The sequence below is a fragment of the Bactrocera neohumeralis genome, unplaced genomic scaffold, assembly GCF_024586455.1.
Source record: "Bactrocera neohumeralis isolate Rockhampton unplaced genomic scaffold, APGP_CSIRO_Bneo_wtdbg2-racon-allhic-juicebox.fasta_v2 cluster10, whole genome shotgun sequence".
Taxonomy (NCBI): Eukaryota; Metazoa; Arthropoda; class Insecta; order Diptera; family Tephritidae; genus Bactrocera; species Bactrocera neohumeralis.
Window position 1 is genome coordinate 7,251,029 of NW_026089623.1, and position 25,370 is coordinate 7,276,398.

A 25,370-nucleotide genomic window follows, 5' to 3' on the forward strand; every position below is an offset into this window, starting at 1 on the left:
TCGTAATAGCGAATTGGGTCCGTTGACACTTGTGCCGGTGGTAAAGCGCGGAGGGAGCACCCTATTAGTAAGTGTGCTGGAGTCAATGCTTCGCCGTCGTTGGGATCCTGGCTCAACCGTGCGAGGGGCCGCGAATTGAGGATGGCCTCCATTTCGGCCAGCAGTGTTCCCAGTTCTTCGGCGGTGAGCAGCACGTTGCCCATTACGCGCAGGGTGAGGTGTTTGGCGGACTTCACTCCGCCTCCCATAATCCGCCGAAGTGCGGCGCCCTCGGTGGTATAAAGGCGAATCCCATTAATTCCGGAGACTGGGACAGAAACGCCTCTTTGAGTTCGCGCAACTTGCGATCGGCGCCGACGAAGTTGGTTGCATTGGCGCTGTATATCGACTGTGGCTTTTCTCGGCGACCAATGAACCTTTTTATGGCAAGAATAAAGGAATAAGTTGATAAGTCAGAAACTAATTCTAAGTGTACTGCTTTTGACCTGAAACAAACGAAAACTGCGATATAAGTTTTTACGGGTGGTCGACCGCGTATTTTTAATGTAGTATAAATTGGACCACAAAAATCTACGCCACATATAAGAAAGGGTCGTAGCGCTCGAAGTCTTTCAACTGGCAAGTTTCGCATTATTTGGGTTTGCTACTTCGGCTTATAATGAAAGCAGTGTGTACAGTTTCTTACGGTTCTACTGCATGCTTCTCTTGCATTAATCAGCCATATGTGTTCTCGAAAAAGCGCAACCAACGCTTTTGCCCCTGCGTGGTGATTTCGAAAGTACAGGAACCGTAAATAATTGCTAACAAAGTGCGAATTTTTATTTAGTAATAGTGGGAATTTGGCATCGTATGGGAGAGGTGCATGTAAAAGGCGACATCCTACTCGGGTTAATTTGAATGAAAGCGACATATCCGAGTACTCATGCAAGAACGGATTGAGTTTTTGCAATTTTGCGGGGTGCACCTGAACAATTTTCAAAAAACTCAAGTGTAATTCGTCAGATGTCAGGTCCCTTCCACCGTAATAGATAGGCAACCACACGAAGCAATTTTTGATGGTTATATAATTTATTCTTTTTCACATGTATAGCTAGTGTGAAAGTATTTTTCTTCTTCTCTAATGCTTCATCGTCTGGGGAGAGCTGGAAGTGAGTGTTAATTGGCCATAAAGCGGGGTCTTCTAGAAGGAACTGTTGATCGCCAAACCATATTAAATTATTCAATTCATCCACGTTGCAACCCCGAGACACTTGATCCGCAGGATTTTGTTTTGTTGGCACATGTCGCCAATTTATATTGTCAAACAATTCTTGGATTTCCGACACTATATTTGCAACAAAGATTTGTAATGAAGGTGGATGCGTTTTCACCCAATGCAATACGTTTTCAGAGTCTGTCCAAAATGTAATTTTTTCAAATTGCCGATTAAACATTGGCGCAATTCGTGACCATAATTTGGCAAGAAGATGTGCTGCCGAGAACTCGAGACGCGGAAGAGACTTGATCTTCAGCGGAGCCACACTAGACTTTGTAATAAGCAGCGTACATTTGCCACCACTAGCAGATTAGCTTCGTATGTATATGCAGCATCCGTACGCTCTTATTGAAGCGTTGGAGAAGCCATGTATTTGACAGATAGCACTCGACTGCTAAGTGGTGACAGCTGCAGTAGGTTGGCTTTGAAATTCTGCCAGCTAGTATCAAGGAGCAATGGAATCGACTCATCCCAATCAAGTTTTTGGATCCAAAGCTCTTGCAATAAGAATTTTGCTTTGGTAACTAGTGGGGCTAATAATCCAAGAGGATCCAAAAGGCGAGCAGAGACTGATAGTATGTTTCGTTTAGTAGCTCGCAGCTCATGAAAATTGGCATCCAAAACAAATCGAAACAAATCCTCTTTCGGCAACCAATGGATTCCTAGTGTTTTAGTTGAGTTTTTGTCATTGAAGCTTAATGACTTTTCAGTACAATTACTGTCGAAAAATTTAGGGTGGTTCGAAAACCACTTCATTAAGGTGAATCCGGCCGAGTTTAATATTTTAATTACTTCACTTCTTATAAGATCTAGAGACTCAAAATTTTCAGATTCTGTTAATAAGTCATCAACATAAAAGTCTCTTTTAATGGCCACTGAACCGAGTGGGTATTTAGTTGTATTAGCATCGCTGAGCATTTGTAAACACCGAGTTGCAAGAAATGGTGCGGGCGCAGTGCCGTAAGTGACGGTGTTAAGTCGAAAAATCTGAATTTGCTTTGAGGTATGCTCTCTCCACACAATGAGCTGACAGTTTCTGTCTTCTTCTATTTTTAGTAATGTCTGCCGTTAAAGCGTACTTATGTAAACGAAAACGAAGAAGAGTTGAGTACAATTCTTCTTGGATGGTTGGGCCTACCATCAAAAATTCATTAAATGAAATTTGAGAAGAAGTACGACTCGACGCATCAAAGACAACTCGTAATTTTGTTGTTGTGCTTTCGGGCCTCAAAACGCGGAATGAAATAGTGTGGTTCACTCGGGATCTTATTATTTGTTTGACCCAGCGCTTTATACTCATTCATGAAGTCCAGATACAATTTACGAAGTTCTGGATCTTTCAATGTTTTCTTCTACAGGGCCTGAAACCGCCGAACTGCGATTTCATAGGAGTGACCGAGTAACTTACGGTCAGCCTTAAAGGGCATTCTGACTTGAATCCTTCCTGAAGGTAATACTTCAGTTGTATTGACGAAAAATTGTTCACACTCATTTTGTTCAGGTGTGAATTTGTTGCCAATTATTTTTGAAGAAAGTTCCCCCAGAGCCCAGAATTTTTGGATTACTATCTAATCTATTGACGTTAAATCTTCTTTACTTTGGCATGATGTACTAGTTACTTCGGGAAGAGGACTAAGACTGCTGACATATTTGCCAGACACAATCCATCCCAAAAGAATTTTCTGTAGCTTAGGGCCACCAACCGCTAACAAATCGAAAAAGGTTTCTGCTCCTAATAACATATCGATCTTTTGAGATTTTTGGAATTCTGGATCCACCAATTTAATATTGTGCGGAATTTTCCAACCATTAATATTAATGGTATGGTCTGGATGATTAGCCGAAAAACATCGCATAATCCAGAATTCCACCGAAAATTCATAATTATTTACGCGCGATTTAAAAAATGCGCTTAATTTGGCCCCGACTTTTGTACTTGAATTTCGAATCCCTATAATATTTAAAGTCCTGTTTTGTCGTCGAATCCGCAGTTTTTGGGCCAAATCCTCCATCATGAAGTTGACTTGACTACCTGTGTCCAGAAAGGCTCTTGCGGGTAGGTACTCTCCACAGCATGATTTCACAAGAATAACTGCTGTTGCCAACATTACCCGGTCAGGCGCACTTGTTGTATGCATTGCGTGTGTAGTTGTTGTTGGTTGCGGATGAGGTTAAGCAGCGAAGGATACAGGATACTGATGCAGTAATGTGTGGTGGGACCGATTCTGCATTTGGATACCATATGCCCCTTACGAAAACAATTTATGCAAAGGGGCACTGAGTTGACAAACTCAAATCTCTGTTGAACAGAGAGAGTTTTAAAAGTGGGGCAAGCTGTTAAATAGCGGTCCTTCGATTTACACTGCTGGCATATCGGCTGCTTTGTATTCCCTGCAACTAAAGCGGACTTCGGTCCATTAATGTGAGGCTGCTTCACGTGGTTCGCGATGGCAGCTGCTATGGGTCTCGTCTTCGAAGATGATGCGCCTTCAGCTGATAGGTGCTGGTACCGTCTATTTAAGGTAGCTTCATTTAAGGTATCCTTCCGTAATCCAGCTGTTCTTCCCACTTTGATCGGGTGGCAGAGTCAACTTTTATCATGACTATGTGAATAATTATCGCATTTTGATTTGTTTCTCATCGCCCAGCGATAGCAATGAGTCATATCCAGCCGACACTTCATCAATCATCGCGCGCAATGAAGGGGCTGATGGCTTAGGGAGAGTTGGCAGCTCAAAAAGTTTTGAAATCGTATTAAAGAAAATCAAACATTTATTGTCGTAAGCCTTTCTGAGACTTGCCAACGCCTTCGGATAATTTTCATCCGACATTTGAAACGCCTTTACCGTGCCCAGAACCTCTCCAGATAGACAATTAACCAAATTGTTAAATTTTTCAATATCTGGGATATTTGGATCATTGTGAACTCTCAAACAAACTCATGAAACTTTTAAATTCCGAATATTCTCCCTTGAATTTCGGCAAATTCATTTTGGGAGCCTTGAGCTGTGCGACGTTACGAATGATGTTTCAGCAATAGATGTTCTATTTTTGGTCAAAATTGTTTTAATTATAGATTTTGTTTATACAATTATGTCCTCTAACTCCCCTCTGACCATGTCGTCTTCATGAATCTTTTCAATTTTAGATTGACATTTCATCAATTTCTCACTATGTGAGTTTATACTAAACTCAAGACGACATTCCAGTTGAAGTTAAAAAAAATTCGATTGGATCTAATGACATAGTCTTTTCTAGAAGACCCGTTTTTATGCACAAATGCTACTTTTCGCCACCATCCTTTGACGCTTTAATGACTTTAAGTCGATCAACTGCTTACTTGGAGAGAGGTTGGCGATAGTTGGCTTTGGCTTGCTCAGTTTTGCTTGTTTAAATTAAATTTCCGAAAAAAAGACTATAAAGGTTGGCAACAGATATATTAAGAATCGAAAACGAAAACGAAAATATATATATATCGATTCCCAAATATACGAAAGCTAAACCAATACCGTATGAGAAATGAACAATAGAAATAAAGGTTGGCAACAAATATGTTTGGAATCGGTTATGAAAACGAGAAAAAATAATATCGATTCCCAAGTATACGAAAGCCAAACCGATGAGGTATGCAAAATGAGCAATAGCACAGTTGAATGTTCTTGAAAATGTTTTTTTTTAACGAGAAAATTTTCCAAAGATCCGGATTGTAAAATTTTATTTCCTTAAAAATTTTTTGTCTGTAATATATAAAAATACGCACCTCAATGTCAAATTAAGAATGCTACCGCAATTGTATGTATATATACGTAAGTGAATATTAAGATATGATAAATATATGCAATAATATAAATATATACATATGTGAAAAATTGTGAAAAGAGGGAGAGCACAGGATCTGGCGTCGACGTTAGCAGCGACGGTGTTGACGTTGACTTGGCAGCGGCGAGAAAGTCGGCGTTGACGCAGCAGCAGTGGGACGATGGTGTTGACGCAAGCCCGTTCGGTACCGATGTGGTGTTACCCCAAAATCGCGTTATCGCTAGCTGTTTGACGGTGTGTTAACGGCCGAAGTTGTCGGTTTTTGTCTTTACGGCTCTTTTTTTTCAACGGGTTTGTACCTCTTTTCCGGACTTTTTAGCGGCACTCCCGACACTTTTATTTTTGTTTTGCAACGGCACTTTATGTTTTGGCGGTAATTTTTAATAAATCTGCTTTACCGCAATAAATCTCATGCACTAACATTGAAACCACCTTTATCAGAAAAAATACAAATGCTTTTGTTTCAACACTGCTTTTATTTTAACAGTTCACTGTATGCCGTTTTGGTTTCTCTATTTCTTTTTGTTTGCGCACTATTAGATTGGTGAATTTTACCGTACGTATGTCATGTATTATTTTTTCACCACACACTTCACAAAACTTTCCTTCAATTTTTTAAATTTTTAGTTTGGGTTAGTTTATATTTTATTTTCTTTATGTTTGATTTTACCACTTCGTTTCGTTTTTATTCACTTGAGTGTACATATGCGTGTATGCACTTCGCAATTATTTTATATATGTATATACAAAGTGCTATATTTTTCACAAGCCACTGCCACTATTCGAATGTATTTTTTTTTTTTTTGAATTTTTTATATATATATTTTTTATGGCTTTGTCCAGACATTTATTTTCAGTATTTGTCACTTTAATCACTTGCACTCGACCGAAACCGGAAGAAATGGAAAATGCACAGTTAGAAATTAAATTAATACGCTAAGTATTACTTTTTTCGAAAATTAAGTACACTTTTATAGCCACGCACTGAGTCCCTGCTCGGGCGTCATGAAAACATCTTAAGCTTTTTTTAAGATTGAAGTTAAAAACTTTTGACTCACTGAGATGCGCAACTAAAAGCTAATTGCCTGTGCCTTGGTCGAATTTAAGAATTCCGATTAAAAAAGAAGAACATCCGTTCGCGGCTATAGTCTTTATACAATATAATTCTTTATTACAGTAGGTTTATTAGTTAGCCTAAACCTTAACCTAACGGTTTAGACTAGTGGTAAGTACTACATATATGTATACAAAAAAAGGGGTAAGTATACATAGGTATGTAGTTATAATTCAATTCAGAAATCTCATAATTCATGGTAATAGAGTATTCTAATACATTGGTAGTAGATGATGGTTATGTTAATATACAATAAAAATTGTGAGTATTTCACATGATATAAAACATTTTATAATGTTCAAATATTATTCAATTAATTTGACAAATTTATTTCTTTAAAAATATTTTTAGATTTATAAAGTCGCTTGACGCAACAAATATGTTTAAAGAGAAAAGGCGATACGCAATTTTTCAAGAAGAATAATTAAAAACAGAAGCTGGGAAATGCGCAATAGTTTGATTCATTTTGGCGTTTCAACAACTAAGCTCTTATTTGATAAATATTTGAATTACGAATAATATTAGTCAAACTTCCCAGTGAATTTGTACCGCATATATCGGTTATCTCAATGAAAATGAGCTAGCGTGTTTTACTCATAACAGTGTATCTTTGTGCCTAAAATAGATAAATAATAATAACTAATATTAGGATTTTTGAACATCCGGCTGACTTTACTCTGAATGATGAGTTTTTAGTATGTGGTATTAGGAAAAAAAAAATAAAATCGGGTCGATACTACGTAAACTCACGAATACTACAACACAGAATGATTTTCGTTTCTCTTACAAACCTTGTGTGTCTGCCAGTATAGGAGTTATATATAGCATATGTATCTCGTAAATGACAGGAGCTATAGAAAAAATGTACACGACAAATTTGTAGGAAATTTTATTTGCTATAAAAACGGTTCGAGGTCAAAATCGCATTCATTAATACTTCTCGAGATATTCGGCTTTTTGTATGTGCATATGTGCGACCGCTTGGTCTTTTAACATGACATCAAAATTTTTGACCAAAGCAAATAAATATATAAATATATGTGGGCATCTGCTGAACGTTTATCCACACCCACGTTGGATATTGAAATAAAATTACAATATCTCTGATCGCAAATGATCTTTAAAAGGTTTATTTATAAATGTAAAATAGTTAATATAAGTTGATATAAAAGTACATTGAAAATTGATTACATGTCGCACCAAAACACAAGTTCGGAAAAATTACACGTATTTCGTCGTCGCGAGTTCGTCTTTAACTGTAACTTATAACACGTCTTTCGTCGTCATGAGTTCGTCTTTTACTGCAACTTATTAGACGTCTTTCGTCGTCATGAGTTTGTTTAAGACCGCTACCAAATTGCGTGTGTTTGATTGCAACCAAGTCCTCGATTTTATACTGCTATGCTTGTTTGCGTCTGAGGTAGTACGTCTTCTTGTTCGCTGTGGATTTTAAGTATTTGTAATTATGCGTCCTTGTGTTGTTCAGAGCGTTCGATGTTGAATAATTCTGTAACTTCCTGCTAGATGAGATCATCTTTTGTTTGCATTTCTTCACCGATCAATAATTCAAAAGACTTTGTGTTTATACTTCTTGAATACGTTGAATTAACTGCTTGTTGAACTCTGTCCACGTTACCATATTGTTGGGTCATCTAAGCTGAGTTTCGATAAAACTGAAATAATGACAGCGTTTAGCCTCTCTACTTGTCCCTCTCACGCGGGGTAGTCCTGTTGTTATCTGGAATAACTTTATATTTTCACTGTCACAACATTTTTTGAAGTCGTTTGAGGAAAAAGCAGCTCCTCTGTCGCCGAAAATATTTGCTAGATTTCCGAAACCATGCTTTAATTTTGTAGATCCGATATTACTTCTAATGTAGTTGTCGACTTAGAGGGATACAACCAGCAAAATTTGGTGAATGAGTCAACCACGGCTAAACTATGTATGCTTACAATTTTTACTTGTTGACTCTAGCGGGACCAGAAAATCTATATGAAATGTACGTAGTGGTGTTTCTTTTCTGTTCAGCGGATGTAGTAAGCCTTCTTTTACGATTGCTTAACATATACCGTATACAACAACTAATGTATTTCTTAATTTTATCGTCGATGTTTTGTATGAAATAATCTTGAATAATAAGTTCTTTTGTCTTCTTAACGGCGAAATGACCTCTGTCATGAGTACGTCTAATAATTTGATTTTGCATACACTCCGGAACTACTATTAATTCGTTGTCATTCTAGATTTTGTATAAAATATTCGATTTGAGAAAATAGTTATCATAAGAACTTTTATTATTATTGACTACTCCTCGAGTTGCTATTATCATCTGGTAGTTGTGCGTGGAGGATGGAGCCATGTGTAGAAGTTGACGAAAGTGAGGAAAGTTCTCAGATTTCCATTCACTTGGGAGTGGTCAGAAACGATTATTTTACATATGGCTTAAGCAGCTCTCGACATCCGGTCTTTGACAAAGTATCCTCTGGATAGTCAGAAAACGTCCGTTTAACCCTGCATAACCCATCATATGTTTTATGCGTTATATCCAATGTTAGTCGATTCGACTAATGTACCCTAAAAATCGATTCTATAGAACCGGTTCTTCATTAAATATTATAAAAGATATCAAAAGAAGAAAATAATACAGTTTTTTGTTTTTAAAAATAAAAAATCTTTCATATTTAGTTTATTTTTGATAAATTTTGGTATACAATTACTTGCTACTCTTATTCAGTCTTAGTAGTATCATATGGTACTAACAAAAAAAAAAAAAATAGAACATAACTTAAAAACATAAAAGGCTTTCTGCCGTTATAAAATTAAAGCATTACTTTAAGTAACTAAACTAGAAAAAAACTTTTAAATCATTATTTTGCACAGAAGGCACAAAGCTCAACTTTGTACTTTTGGCGCATTTTGTGCATACTGTCTTCGTCATGCGGTGTTTTTTATATGGGCAGAAGGCGCAAATTTTTCTTTTGGTGTTTGTTTTTGGAGCAGCATTCTCTGTGTTAGTCTCCTCGACTTGCGTCGATAAAATACTTTGTATGTTTTCGCGTACACATGACTTAAGAGTAGGAGTCCTCAAGCGTTCTTCCATGAATGGTGTGACTAGAGATGAATGAAGTTGTTTCATGAAACCACGACGAGAAAGAGGTTTTTTCTTTCCGCTTATCATATTGTGCGTGTAGATCACATAACTGTTAACAAATGCAATATTTAATATGCCAAAAAATAGGCACATTGGCCATCTCTTTGTTTTTCGTGAGCACGACATAACACTACACATCTGGTCATGAGTGTCAACGCCACCCTTTGTTTTATTATAAAACTCGACCAAATTTGGCTTATCACTTAGTGGATTAATTGCCCCTTCTTCATCACAAGAAGACAGCAAGTACACAATCTTATTAGGTTTTGTCATGTACGAAAGCAGTGTTAGCTTGTTATCGTAGCAGAACATAGCGGTGCCAGTTTTTCTTCCTTTTTGCAGTTTCATTTCCTGCGGAATTTCTGCTTTGTTTGCACGCAATGTACCAACTAATGTGAGCTTGTACGGCTCTTGCAACAGCGACTTTGCGAGCGGAACTGACGTGAACCAATTGTCCATCGTAATATTTCGATTGGAGCCGTGAACAGTTTTCGTAATTTCTTTTACGCAATACTCACTAAGAGGAATATTACTACAGTACAGTACCCTTTCCTAAATAAGGCATTGCATCCACTACATAATATGTTCCACTATCGCAGAGAACTATGATCTTTAGCCCATATTTAGCTGGTTTGTTTGGGATGTACATTCGGAACAGGCTGCTGCTCATCAATCGTGAGATAGAGCCCGGGGTTATAGTTCTCCCGCCATTTTTGCATAAACATTTCCCAAACATCTCTGATCGGAGCCAATCTGTCATTAAGCTGTAAAGTTCTTTAAGACCTATCGTCAAAACGCAAACACGCCATCAAGAACGCAAATCGGGAGCGGCTCATTGTTGCTATGTATCTAGTGCCAGAATATTCTGAGTTAAATAGTTCATGAGAAGTCAAATAGTTATCTTTTATAACAGCGCTTAAGGTCAAAATTCCAATAAGAGCCTCAATCTCTTTTTTATCAACTGGCTTTTCAGTGGCATACTCTGCATTAGCGCTCTGTTTCCTTTCTTCAATTTCAGTATTGGTATAGCGAACCACCGTGTCTATAATTTCATCAGTAAAGAAAAGCTTGAACACTTCTAAAGGTTCAGAAATACCCTTAGCCTGTCTTTTTGGGTACCTAGCCTGATGTACTATATTTCCCGCTGAACGATGCCGCCTTCCTTTGTTTGTCGTCCCTTTGTGTTTATTCTTCCCACGTAAAATGTTTTTTGAAAAAGGTATAATATTTTTGTGAGTCGGTTGAGTAGGACTATTACTGCTTTCTTCATCGCTGCCTTCCAGATTGTGATCACTGCCTTCATAACCATCACTATCTACTGCTTCATCTGACGAACTTCCCTGCATCATTTCTTCGGATGGACTTGGTGCGTACTCGCTTTCGGAAGCACTGAAATCTTCTTCTTCATCATCGGAAAGATCCAAAATTCTCTCAATTTCATCGCCATATATTCTATGTGCAAACATATTACTCGCTAAACAAAAGTTGGACTAAGCCCAATGTTAGTCGTAACGACTACCTTACTTTTACAAACACATATACCCTTCAGCTAATCCACACAACGTGACTGTGTTCATCGGCAGTAGCTTTGCAACTGAATCAACTGTCACATTATTAAATGAGAGGACGATAGATAAAAAGAAAAAAAAAAAAATTGCGAGAGCAAAAAGAAACAATGTTAGTCGAAACGAGTAGGTCCTTGTGGCATTTACTACAGTGGCCATATAAAGGAGCGCAAGTTTGGTGTGGGATTCGTGGTGGGAGAGAGATTCCGTCGCTATCATTCACTCCGGTGAATGAACGTCTAGCCACAATCCGCATTAAAGCGAGGTTCTTCAACATATCGCTGATTTGCGCCCACGCCCCGACGGAAGAGAAGGACGATGTGACCAAAGACACCTTTTATGAGTGCTTGGAGCGCACTTATGAGAGCTGCCCCCGCCACGATGTCAAATGCCATGGTCGTCATCAAAAGGGGGGTCTCTCATCCGAGGCTGTGTTTTCCTTTTCATTGGTATTGTTTTTTACGTGGCGGGTCCCAAGCCCAGCGCACAACCCTATGTAGGGAATGTTTCGCCTTCTCACATTAGCTCACCTTCGAACGGATGTTCTTAGGCTACCCAGAGGATACTTGGTCAAAGACCGGAAGTAGTGAGCTGCTTGAGCCATGTGTAAAAGAATCGTTTCTGGCCACTCCCAAGTGAATGGCGATCAGAGAACTTTCCTCACTTGCGTGAACTTCTACACATGACTCCATCCTCCTGGCTTTAGACCTGGCAAATCAACAACCGACCAGATATTCACCAATTAGCGTCACGTAGCGAAAAGACGAAACGACTGGCGCGCTGTTGTTAACTTGGCTATAATCGCGCAAGCGGTGTCAACGCCAATTAAGAAGAAAAAGTTTACAAAAATATAAATATTGTAAGCACAAGATATTAGGTATCTTCTAACGCTAAAAGTAACAATCAACATCCGAGCCCCATAGTGTTGGAATTCACTTCGTTTCTACGTTTGTGGTATTTTTTATACAGTCATAGTCTTAGCTAACTGTTACGTCTCCGTACGATATGTAATCAGAGCTTGATTAGAAATCAGTACAGCAACATCAATAACTGAATAATTTCTAATAACTTTGTACGCCTGCGTAGATTTGAACACCATACATCGGGCATCACATGTGTTTTAGGTTTCAGGAATTTGGGACTTTTATTTGTTAAAACAAAAAATAAGTCTTGGTAAATAGATAATTAATTTTAATCGTCTACCTTATAATTCATTCTTGTGTTCCAATTCCGTTCGTTAAGTTTAAAGCTGTATTACTCATTATCTTAGTTTACAACTGCTTATTTATACCTCAATTGATCTTTACACGGCAGCACTCTAATAGCAGAAACAGTGAACAACGTAAACCCGCAGCAGAAGGCGAAACCGATTATCTAATCGATGACGATGTAGGAGACGGTCCATTGCCCGACCATGAAGAAGCTCGAAATGAAGAACTGATAAGGGGCATGCATCAGCTTCTTTGCAAAATATGGTCGGACGAAAGCATGTTCGACGATTGGAATTTAAGATGTTAAGCTGATAAGAACACCAATTAAGCAATACCCACGACAGCCGGTTCTACGCACCGGAACTGACCCGCATTTTATCCGACCAGGGACTATTTTTTCGGCGATCTAACCCTGTTTATATTGGTGAGTATTAATTTAAGTTTTTCGTCACTAGAGCAACGCCTTGCAGCAGGGTTTCTCCGTAACCTGACTCGTGCTAGCATTGAGTCCAACCTGGGCGTGGAGGAATTTTTCTGCTACGTTTGCACCAAAAGCTCCATCCAAACTCCACTGTAGAGAGTGAACCACGAGTTACGTGGTCCCATGTTGTCAACGCACTACTGCGACAGTAGCCTCTGCGGCAGTGTAATCTGCACCAAGTTCACGTACTGCGCCGCCACTCACCCCGAGTGACTAATAGAGTACCTCTACGGTCCACAGAAGCTCAAACCGTCAACATAATACCCATTCTGACTTGTCCTCCCCCCATCCTTCATCCCGCTCCAATCCTCGTGCGAGAACCCTTCAGCAACTCCTGGATACTCGCACAGTCTGTTCCGTGTGTCAGACCGTCGCAGGTCGGAATGTCACATTAATCAAGTTCAATTCCTGCACTGGCCGGTGTCACTTCCCGGCATGTTCCGGCCTACGCACACGCGTGAGTGGAGTGTGCCGTACATTGCCCCATGCTGCAGAAGTCTGCCTCCGCAACACTCAACAGTGGCGTCGCCAAACAACACCACAGTGCGACAACCGCCACTACGGGTTCTACAGCTGCAACGAACGTCTTAAGTAAGAATCGCCAGCGAGATAATGGTGGTGGAGTAACCTTCATATTGCACATCACCCTGCAATATCGTCTAATCGATGAAGACATCGACAGCAGGGATACTACCCTAGAATGTCAGGGTAAAGCTATCCGGTCAGGCGATGTCGAGCTCGAAATATTTAATATATACTATACATCATCCCAGTTACGTGTTGCCCTACAGGATATCACCCGAATACAACTGCGCTACTTCGTGTTGGAAACCGGTTGGTACTAGGGGTCTTTGGCATTCCTGCCTGTCAAACGATCGTAGGGGATGGACCTGGCGGAACAGATTAACGATTCGACATACCTGTAATAGCTCGCCCGATATTACCATTGCTAAAGGTGGTCTGATAAATAGCATAACCTGGCGAAATATGCTAACTCTCGCCTCAGACCACCTGCCCATAATTATCTCGATCGAAAAACCTCCCGATTTTGTTTCTGTGCACAACCGCACCTTCGTTAACTTTAACAAAGCTAACTGGGTCGGCTTCACAGAATTTACTGAAAATACCTTCAACGCTTTACCCATTCCTACAGACGTATCGTTGGCGTGATACGATTCCGCAAGATGATCGAAGCAGCTACCACTCGCTGCATCCCGACTGGACGAATTGCGGAACTCCGCCCTAATTTCCCAGCCGAAGCAGCCGTTTTAGCTAATGTGCGCGACACCTTACGCCATGCCGATCCCGAAAGTCCCCGAATAAATGATGTCAATTTGGAGATTTGGCGATTGGTAAATCAATATAAACGGATGAAATAGAAAGAGCACAAGAAGTTCTGTAACCTCTCCACCGGTGTGAGTAAGCTTTGGTCTTCGGTCAAGGCTTTGTCTAACCCGAAGAGACATGATGACCGACTTGAAGTTCAATGCAATGGCCGTGCCTCTTCGGACCCGCGCACTTCTCCCCCAGTAATGAAGACACTTGAGGCCTTCCTACTCCCGACTTTCACTCACCACCTGAGCCTAGCCAACCACCAGCATGGATTCTGAAAAGTGCACAGCACTAAATGTCATAAACGGGCAGATAGTCCATGGCCTTAACCAGAAACCACTCTGTGAAAGAACGATCCTCGTAGCGTTGGACTTGTTGGACTTGTCAAAAGCTTTCGACACAGTCAATCACACAACGCTACTGCGGGACATCGAAGCGTTGGACTTGTTGGACTTGTCAAAAGCTTTCGACACAGTCAATCACACAACGCTACTGCGGGACATCGAAGAAGCTACGCTCCTTGAGCGGTCGTCAATCATCCGTACTGTTTCAAAGAGAAAAATGTAAACTGAGAAGAATTAAACGGGAGGTCCCGCAGTGGTGTCCTCTCCCTGCTACTGTTTAACTTCTACATCTCAAAACTCCCACAGCCACCAGAGGGAGTTCCCATAACCTCGTACGCTGATGATTGCACGATATTGACGTCGGGCAATGGAATCGATGACATGTGTTCAAAGGAAAACGGCTATCTCTCCGACCTTTCTCGCTTCTTCTCTGCACGGAACCTAACACTCCAAATTCACAGCGACCATATATTTACGAACTGGACGAAGGAGTACAGACTTGAGCTTAATATTGCAGTCGACGTCTTTGTTTGTCCTTCACTCCTCATACGACCGCGATGATCACCAAGGTACAGAGCAGCAACAAAATCCTCAAGTCGCTAGCCGGCAGCACATGGAGAAAAGGCAAAGAAACGTTGTTGGCAACTTACTAGGGAATCGGCCGGCCGGCCCTCAACTACCCCGCACTAATATGTTTCCCTAGATGCAGTGGAACACAGATGAGAAAGCTACAGACTTATAAGAACACTGCACTCCAGACTACGACAGGATGCCTTTTAATGTCTCCAATCGAACATCTACATAGTGAGACGCTTATGCTCCCAGTTAAGGAGCACAATTAACTCCACTCCAATAAGTTCCTGTTGAAATGTTTTCTCAGAAATCACCTCTGCAGCTACCTGCTTGGAATGGAACCGCCTCCTAGAAACATCAAGAGGTCCTTCTTCAATTACGTCGACGACATCGAACAATACGCCGACCGGACTTCGGACACAACTAACTTCCGATAAGCACTGACCGCCATTCACAGTATAGCTATCAATACCTTCACCGACTCCCTTCCAGAGAAGCGTTCTTGGAGTCAAATCACCCCCCATTGCAGACGAAGAGCTCGAGTTGCCGCGAGAATCGAGAGTGATCCTTGCGCAGCTTCTTTCTGGATATTGTAGCAGGCTAAACTCCTACTTATCCAGAATAGACTCCGACATATCCAACATATGTCCTGCGTGCAATGAGTCTCCACATGATACTGGCATTTCTTTGCATGCCCCGCCAAACCCACACCCTTTTCCCTTTGGTCCGACCCCGTCGAAACAGCACGTTACTTGGGCCTCCTGTTAGATGAAGTCGACGACAATTTAGATAATCCTTTCAAGTAACCGTTAAAACAACAACAACATTAGAATTAAAGTGTGCTCTGTCCAATTCACAAAAAGGGAGTCTCCACAATCTGTGCCAACTACCGTGGGATAAGTCTCCAAATAGGCGTCGCACTCGCGACTACGGGTACTACTTTGGACTGAGTAGGTAATTGAGAAATAAAGTCCTCTCTCGACGAACAAAAACCAACCTCTGTAAGTCACTCATTATTCGCATCCTGCTATATGGTGCAGAGGTATGGACGATGAGTGAGTAGCTGTAACTTGAGTAAAAATTGAGATATCATGATGAAACTTGGTACACGTATTTCCTGGCTCCATAAGAAGGTTAATTTCGAAGATGGGCGAAATCGGCCCTCTGCCACGCCCACAAAATGGCGAAAACCGAAAACCCCTAAAGTGTCATAAATAAGCCATAAAGTGAAATTCGGCACAAAGGATCGCATTAGGAGGGGCATATTTGGACGTAATTTTTTTGGAAAAGTGGGCGTGGCCCCCCCCCCCCCCCTACTAAGTTTTTTGTACATATCTCGGAAACTACTATAGCTATGTCAACCAAACTCTGTAGAGTCGTTTCCGTCAGGCATTTCCATATACAGTTCAAAAATGGAAGAAATCGGATAATAACCACGCCCACCTCCCATACAAAGGTTATGTTGAAAATCACTAAAAGTGCGTTAACCGACTAAAAAAACACGTCAGAAACACTAAAATTTACGGAAGAAGTGGCAGAAGGAAGCTGCACCCAGGCTTTTTTTAAAAATTGAAAATGAGCGTGGCGCCGCCCACTTATGGACCAAAAACCATATCTCAGGAACTACTCGACCGATTTCAATGAAATTCGGTATATACTATTTTCTTAACACCCTGATGACATGTACGCAATATGGGTGAAATCGGTTCACAACCACGCCTTCTTCCAATATAACGCTATTCTGAATTCCATCTGATGCCTTCTCTGTATAATATATACATTAGGAAATGAAAATACAATCCAATACTCAAAGTACACAAATTGATCTAATCTAATTAATTTTACAGCAAAATAAAAAAATATGTAAATTATTATCACTTAACGCAATAACTTTTCGTGTTAAATTTCTAAAACCCGCGTTATATTCCTCTGAAAATCGATATAATTGGTTGTTTATAAGCGGAAGTGGGAATCGATCTTTAATAATTACTTTGTTAATTTGACGAAAGTCTACGCAAATCTATGTGACCCGTCTTTTTTTTAATTAAGTCAAGTGGACTTATAAAATCTGAATTTGACTCTTCTATTACACCGTCTTCATGCCATTCGTCGATATGATTATTAACGAAAGCTACTTGTGAGAAAGGTACCCGGCGTGGTCTACAAAATATTGGCGATTCATCACTAAGTACAGTTCGCTTTTCTACATCGGTTGTAGCAATATTTTTAGGTTCTTAATTGAGTATTTAGGGGTTTCACATAGTCTCATAAAGTTATAAGTTATAACGATCCGAAAACATGGCGTTCAGAGTTGTATTTGCGTACACTTATTTTAGTATGCAATCCAACAACAAATTTTTTAAACTAGTATAAAACTTTATGATTTTATGATTTTACGATGCTTTATGACACGTTGTGAGCATCCCAATTGTTATTTCTGCCTGTTCACATGAGCTATGGACTGCAACATCCCACATCGCATCACCTCCCGTCACGTCACATCACGTCACGTCACAACACCTCATCACACAACAGTTCACAGCTTAGTTTAGTTTAGTTTTCATTTTTTAACCGCAATCATCACCGCAATTTATTTTTTATTAAAACCGCCAAGTGACGGGAGTGAAGTGAATCACCAAGTTCGCCAACTGTGTGCAGCAGTGGGTTCATAGAGTAAATATAAATACATAATGTAATTAAATAAATTTTATAACGAGTGTGAAAATCAGTGCTTTTTATTTTCGATCTCATACGTATACTATACCACGTAAGTAAATATACTGGCACGCGTCAACAAATGGTCCTTCGAGCCTATCAGAAAGGCACCTAAGAAAAAAATAAAATAAAATAGAATAAAATAAAATAAAAATTTTAATAACTTCCTGGCAAGTGCGCAAGTGCAGTGTTTGAAGCACAAAATTCACCAAAAAAAAAACCTTAAAGTGAACAAAGTTAAAGTGAACATATGTATGAAGCACAATGTTACAGTGAAAAAAAAGAAACAAATCCCAGAACTACGGGAAATAAAAGGTGAAAAAATATAGATACATAAAAAAATTGAAACATAAAGTGAGTGAAAAAAGAACATAAAACGTACTAATATCAAAAACGGGCGCGAAATAATCTGAAAACCAAAGCCGAACCCTACTAACATCAAAAACGGGCGCGGTAAAAGTACAAAGTTCAACAAACATACAAACATTAAAACTGAAACAGCAAACAGGCGATAATCACAATTAGCATAAATAGTCACGGGAGACTACATCAAAAAAACAACAAAGAGAAAGACAGCAAATCATCAGGGACAGCGCTGGACGTACATAAGGAAACCAAGTAAGGAAGGGCTAAGTTCGGGTGTCACCGAACATTTTATACACTCGCATGATAAAGTGATAATCGAGATTTCGCTATCGGTCATTTACATATTTTTCAAATACCGTATTTGTGTAAGGTTTTATTCTGCTATCATCATTGGTTCCTAATGTATATATTATACAGAGAAGGCATCAGATGGAATTCAAAATAGCGTTATATTGGAAGAAGGCGTGGTTGTGAACCGATTTCAGCCATATTTCGTACATGTCATCAAGGTGTTAAGAAAATATTATATACCGAATTTCATTGGAATCGGTAAAGTAGTTCCTGAGATATGGTTTTTGGTCCGTAAGTGGGCGACGCCACGCCCATTTTCAATTTTTAAATAAAGCCTGGGTGCAGCTTCCTTTTGCCATTTCTTCCGTAAAATTTAGTGTTTCTGACGTCCAAGGAATACGTGTACCAAGTTTCATCATGATATCTCAATTTTTACTCAAGTTACAGCTTGCACGGACGGACGGACGGACAGACGGACGGACGGACAGACAGACATCCGGATTTCGACTCTACTCGTCACCCTGATCACTTCGGTATATATAACCCTATATCTGACTCTTTTAGTTTTAGGACTTACAAACAACCGTTATGTGAACAAAACTATAATACTCTCCTTAGCAACATTGTTGCGAGAGTATAAAAACTGAATAAGGGACTGAAGGAAACAAAAAAAAAAAAGAGTAACGGTTCAATGACCCAAAACCCTTGGCGGAAATAAAAGCGAGTCCATTCCATATTTACTTTGATATATAAAAATATATAAATTAAATTTTTATGCACATATATATGTATGTATGTTAAGGTACAGTTTTGACGGTATTTCGGGACACCGTTAACTGTACTTAACAGTTCGAATATGTATATCTATCAAAAAAATAATAACTGCAAAAAAGTACAGTACCCGCCTTTTGCTTAGCTTGTGTCGTTAGGCACCCCATTATAATTTCAACAAGTAAGGAAGAGCTAAGTTCGGGTGTCACCGAACATTTTATACTCTCGCATGATAAAGTGATAATCGAGATTTCATTATACGTCATTTACATATTTTTCAAATACCGTATTTTTGTAAAGTTTTATTCCGCTATCATCATTGGTTCCTAATGTATATTACTCGTATTATACAGAAAAGGCATCCGATGGAATTCAAAATAGCGTTATATTGGAAGAAGGCGTGCCTGTGAACCGATTTCACCCATATTTCGTACATGTCATCAGGGTGTTAAGAAAATAGTATATACCGAATTTCATTGAAATCGGTCGAGTAGTTCCTGAGATATGGTTTTTGGTCCATAAGTGGGCGAGGCCACGCCCATTTTCAATTTTTAAAAAAAGCCTGGGTGCAGCTTCCTTCTGCAATTTCTTCCGTAAAATTTAGTGTTTCTGACGTGTTTTGTTAGTCGGTTAACGCACTTTTAGTGATTTTCAACATAACCTTTGTATGGGAGGTGGGCGTGGTTATTATCCGATTTCTTCCATTTTTGAACTGTACATGGAAATGCCTGAAGAAAACGACTGTGTAGAGTTTGGTTGACATAGCTATAGTAGTTTCCGAGATATGTACAAAAAACTTAGTAGGGGGCGGGGCCACGCCCACTTTTCCAAATCAATTGCGTGCAAATATGCCCCTCCCTAATGCGGTCCTTTGTGCCAAATTTCACTTTAATATCTTTATTTATGGCTTATTTATGACACTTTAGGGGTTTTCGGTTTCCGCCATTTTGTGGGCGTGGCAGAGGGCCGATTTTGCCCATCTTCGAACTTAACCTTCTTATGGAGCCAAGGAATACGTGTACCAAGTTTCATCATGATATCTCAATTTTCACTCAAGTTGCAGCTTGCACGGACGGACGGACGGACAGACAGACATCCGGATTTCGACTCTACTCGTCACCCTGAACACTTTGGTATATATAACCCTATATCTGACTCTTTTAGTTTTAGGACTTACAAACAACCGTTATGTGAACAAAACTATAATACTCTCTTTGGCAACTTTGTTGCGAGAGTATAAAAAAAATAAAAATAAATCAAGTATAACTTGCGATAATTTTTGCGATACCCCTTGGGCTATAAGCAAAAGCGGAAGATACGAAAAGAAAACGAAATATATACATACATATCTAAAAAAGAAAACATACATATATACATATAAGCATATTCCCCTAAAAATTGCAATTCTTCCATTTAATATACATATGTACATATATATATGGTACATACATACATAACATAATTTAGCATAAAGCAATAACTCATAATAATACTAAACTGCCTGCTTGGATGTTCAAATCGCTTAGAACATTCAAGCAAAGCTAGGTAATAAAAAAAAATAGAAAAAAAGGCATTACATTTATGTATGTATTTACCAATGTGCCGGTAAACTTATGCATCTCCCGTGCGACATACATACATACATATGTACATTTATACATACATACTACTATTCAACTCATATACATAATTACACAAATATATAAACATATATAAGTATTATTTCCTTCTATTTTTTCCACGCGTTTATACATTTATGTGCGATTAGCAAATTGGAATATGTTATATTTTTATAACATATATACATACACATATACATACATATATATCAATTACATACCTAAAAGCTAAAAGGGTACGAGCAAAGTTAAACAAAAGAAAACATATAAAGCATGTGCATATGCAAACATATGATAATACATAGATGCATACAAACAATTTTACGTTTTGTATTTTTCTTTCGCGTTCTTGATTCGTTTACAGATATAAATATACAAATAAGCGCGAGTGAACTGAAGATACTTTGATACACTTCAAAAAATTTTCAGTCACATTAAAAAAAAAAATAAAAATTTTATCGAACTTTTTTAAAAAAATAAAAATAAATTATCTTTGCGGTAGCGAATCGAAAATTTGAACACCTAATATATTTTACAAAAAATATATATATTTTTTTTGCAAAACAAATCTTGTGCTAACAAAACTTTTAATTTATACTCTTTCTATTTGACTACATTGCTTTGGCAATTTTAATTTTGAATCAATTATTTATTAGACAAAACTTTAAGCTAAAAGCTTTAAACTCTATTCAAATTAATGCAATCTGACAAATCAAACAAGCCAAAAACACCTCTATCATTAGAAATTCCGAAAATGGCTGATGAAGATAAACCACAAGGCACACGTGCAAACAAAACAAAAAAGATCAAAAGATCAGACAATATCTAGATTCATCACTGAAAGTGACAGTTTTATAAGATATTGTACAAGATTTAAGCTTCCCCTATTACTGACATAACAGAATCAGTTTTAAATATAAAACAAGTAAGGAAGGGCTAAGTTCGGGTGTCACCGAACATTTTATACTCTCGCATGATAAAGTGATAATCGAGATTTCATTATACGTCATTTACATATTTTTCAAATACCGTATTTTTGTAAAGTTTTATTCCGCTATCATCATTGGTTCCTAACATATGTATATATTATACAGAAAAGGCATCCGATGGAATTCAAAATAGCGTTATATTGGAAGAAGGCGTGCCTGTGAACCGATTTCACCCATATTTCGTACATGTCATCAGGGTGTTAAGAAAATAGTATATACCGAATTTCATTGAAATCGGTCGAGTAGTTCCTGAGATATGGTTTTTGGTCCATAAGTGGGCGAGGCCACGCCCATTTTCAATTTTTAAAAAAAGCCTGGATGCAGCTTCCTGCTGCAATTTCTTCCGTAAAATTTAGTGTTTCTGACGTGTTTTGTTAGTCGGTTAACGCACTTTTAGTGATTTTCAACATAACCTTTGTATGGGAGGTGGGCGTGGTTATTATCCGATTTCTTCCATTTTTGAACTGTACATGGAAATGCCTGAAGAAAACGACTGTGTAGAGTTTGGTTGACATAGCTATAGTAGTTTCCGAGATATGTACAAAAAACTTAGTAGGGGGCGGGGCCACGCCCACTTTTCCAAAAAAATTGCGTCCAAACATGCCCCTCCCTAATGCGATCCTTTGTTTCAAATTTCGCTTTAATATCTTTGTTTATGGCTTATTTATGACACTTTAGGGGTTTTCGGTTTCCGCCATTTTGTGGGCGTGGCAGAGGGCCGATTTTGCCCATCTTCGAACTTAACCTTCTTATGGAGCCAAGGAATACGTGTACCAAGTTTCATCAAGATATCTCAATTTTTACTCAAGTTACAGCTTGCACGGACGGACGGACAGACAGACATCCGGATTTCGACTCTACTCGTCACCCTGATCACTTTGGTATATATAACCCTATATCTGACTCTTTTAGTTTTAGGACTTACAAACAACCGTTATGTGAACAAAACTATAATACTCTCTTTGGCAACATTGTTGCGAGAGTATAATTAGAAAGTGTTAACAATCTATGGGCACGCCTTATGGCAGCGTACGATACAGTACTAGATACTGACGACGCAGAACTGCCAGAAAACGCAAAAGCTTCGGCAACAGCCAAGTGTGATAACTGCCGCGATCAGTATGAGTTGACAAAGGGAATGATAACTGAACAAATAAGTTTAGTAAGGCCAAGTAGAGCCACTACTTCCCCTCCCAGAGTAGTTACAACACCAAAAGAAGACCTAGATAAGGGTATGTATCTCAAAGTACCAGCTTGTGATACTGAAGTTTTTAATGGATGTTATGATTAATGGCCGTCCTTCCGGGACATGTTCACTGCCGTTTATATAAACCATCCTAAACTCTCACAAGCACAAAAGTTATACCATCTAAGGTACAAAACAAAAGGGGAAGCAGGCAGTATCGTCAAGCGATTCGCTTTAAATGACGAAAATTTTAAGCTGGCTTGGGAAGCATTGGTCGAAAGATACGAAAATGGAAGGGTTATGATAGAAAACCCAATAAAAACATTATTACATCTACCAAAAATTCAGAAAGAAACCAGCCAGGAATTTCAAAATTTATACTCGACAGTGACTAATTGCATTTTAGTGTTAAAAACACAAAATATCTCCACAGAATCGTGGGACCCCATCATAGTAGTTGTGCAGAAACACTCCCTGATGCTGCGTTACTACGATGGGAACAATCACTTGTGGAAAGAAAAAAAATGCCCACATGGGAGCAAATGAAAGCATTCCTCACTGCTCAATATGAGATAGCTGAGCGAATTTACAGCAAAAATATAAATCTAAAAAGTCATCAAAATGACTCAAGTAAAAACTTGTTCAAACCTCAAGCCAGCAATAATATAGTTAAGTGTGTTAAGCGAGTTCTTTATTTCGGCAATTCAAAAATCGAACTGAACTTGTTCTAGTTTCATTGAAAGGCACATAGCCTACTTAAAGCGAATAGCGGGTGGAGTGGACGAGATGAAAATTATTGCAATAGGAGATGGGAGACGAGGAGAAATAGATATTAAGTGTTGGGAAGCGTACGGAATATGGTGTGTAGGGCGAGGGGAATATCTGGATACATAACACCTCCACCCTTAGGAAATTTTCGTCTCTGCAAATTATTTATATTACATAAATTTCTTTAATTGATTTATAATTCATTCATTTAGTTTTAAACATATTTTTTTTTTCTTCATTTGTCATAAATACATAACACCTCCACCCTTAGGAAATTTGCGTCTCCGCAAATTATTCATATTACATAAATTTCTTTAATTGATTTATAATTCATACATTTAGTTTTAAACATTTTTTTTTTCATTTGTCATAAATTTTCTCTTCATTCATTTTGGAATTTATATTTGCGTTTCAATTGTGTTTTATAGTATTTCGTTCTTCTTTTATTTGATATGTCTATTACATGATTACCATGACGCTCATATTTATCCAATTTTTTGTATTTAGGTGTATTCTTTGCAATTTGTCTATTAACTACTACGTTATCCAACTGAGTTGACTCATGGTGCCTCTTTTTGTTAAGCTGATCGCTTCTATCAATTTTTTCTTCTTCGTATTTTCTAGATAAGTTCTGAATCGATTCTTTGTCAAAATTTTTAATTATAAAATCAATCCTCATTTTTGTTGTTGAATGTATTGTGTTATTGTACGAGTTAAATATTTTGAAAAGTTTGTCACTTAACTCTACTGTCTTATTGCTTTTATCTGCTTCTATTATTCTCAAATGTTCATTTAGAGTACCGTGTAAACGTTAGATGTCAGAGTTACCTGTTTTGTGCCCTGGGGTAGTTACATGTGTCGCAATGTTTTCCTCTTCCAAAAACAATCTTACTGCGCTGTGCAATATACAGCGTTCGTTATCAAATACTAGTTTCCGCATTTTGCCTAAAAATTGTATACGTTGCTTCAAAGCTGCCAAGATCGCAATCGAATTCCTGTCGTTAAGTTTATGGAACGTTGCGTATTTTGAAAATTTATCTATTGTTGTGAGATACATTACATTTCTGTATGGAAACCAAATATCTACGTGGACTAGGTCGTTGAAATACTTTGGAGTTTCTGTTATTTGATAAGGATGTTTAACTGGATTTCTGTCGTGTTTTGCTATTTTACAAATTGAACAATTATTAATGACTTTGGTTATTATTTTAAATAATTTAGGGCAAAAAACTTTATTCTTCAATTCAAGAAATATTTCTTGTATGCCTCTGTGATTGTTACGAAGGTGTTCGTTTTCTATTATAGCTAGTATTTCATTTTTGTCCGTAATTTCCATTAGTTTTGTCTTTGATCTATACAATGTTAGATTTTAAATTTGAAAATTCTGAGTATAAATGTTTTGAAATTTAAGGAAAAGTTCGCCGTTCTTACAAAAAATGCACATTAACCCCTTCTCTAACAATACCTTTCGCATTATTTCTTTTAAATTTGACTTTTCTGTTACAACAATATGTGATTGACACTTATTGTGTACAATTTTTATAAAAAACTTTTCGTTTTCGCCATATCGAAGATAGATTTGATTTTTGAAATAATTAATGGATTTCTCTGTAAAAAAATGTATTTTAAATTATCTTCCTGCGCACTGTGAACCGTTCCGTCCGTGGACCATGTCTCTAATTGTTCTTCACTATTATTGTTTTGAATAGTTTCGTTATTAAACACCGTGTTGTCTTTACCTTTTATATACATAGGTTATGTCAAAATCGTACTCGTTAAGAAGAATTTTCCATCTTTGTAACTTCATGTTAGGCTCTTT

The 25,370-nt window shown here is 38.3% G+C and overlaps 1 pseudogene; it reads left to right on the top strand.

Moving 5' to 3' along the window:
• The first annotated feature begins 13,082 nt into the window (after window positions 1-13,082).
• On the top strand, window positions 13,083-14,554 carry LOC126765162 (uncharacterized; annotated as a pseudogene).
• The last annotated feature ends 10,816 nt before the right edge of the window (window positions 14,555-25,370 follow it).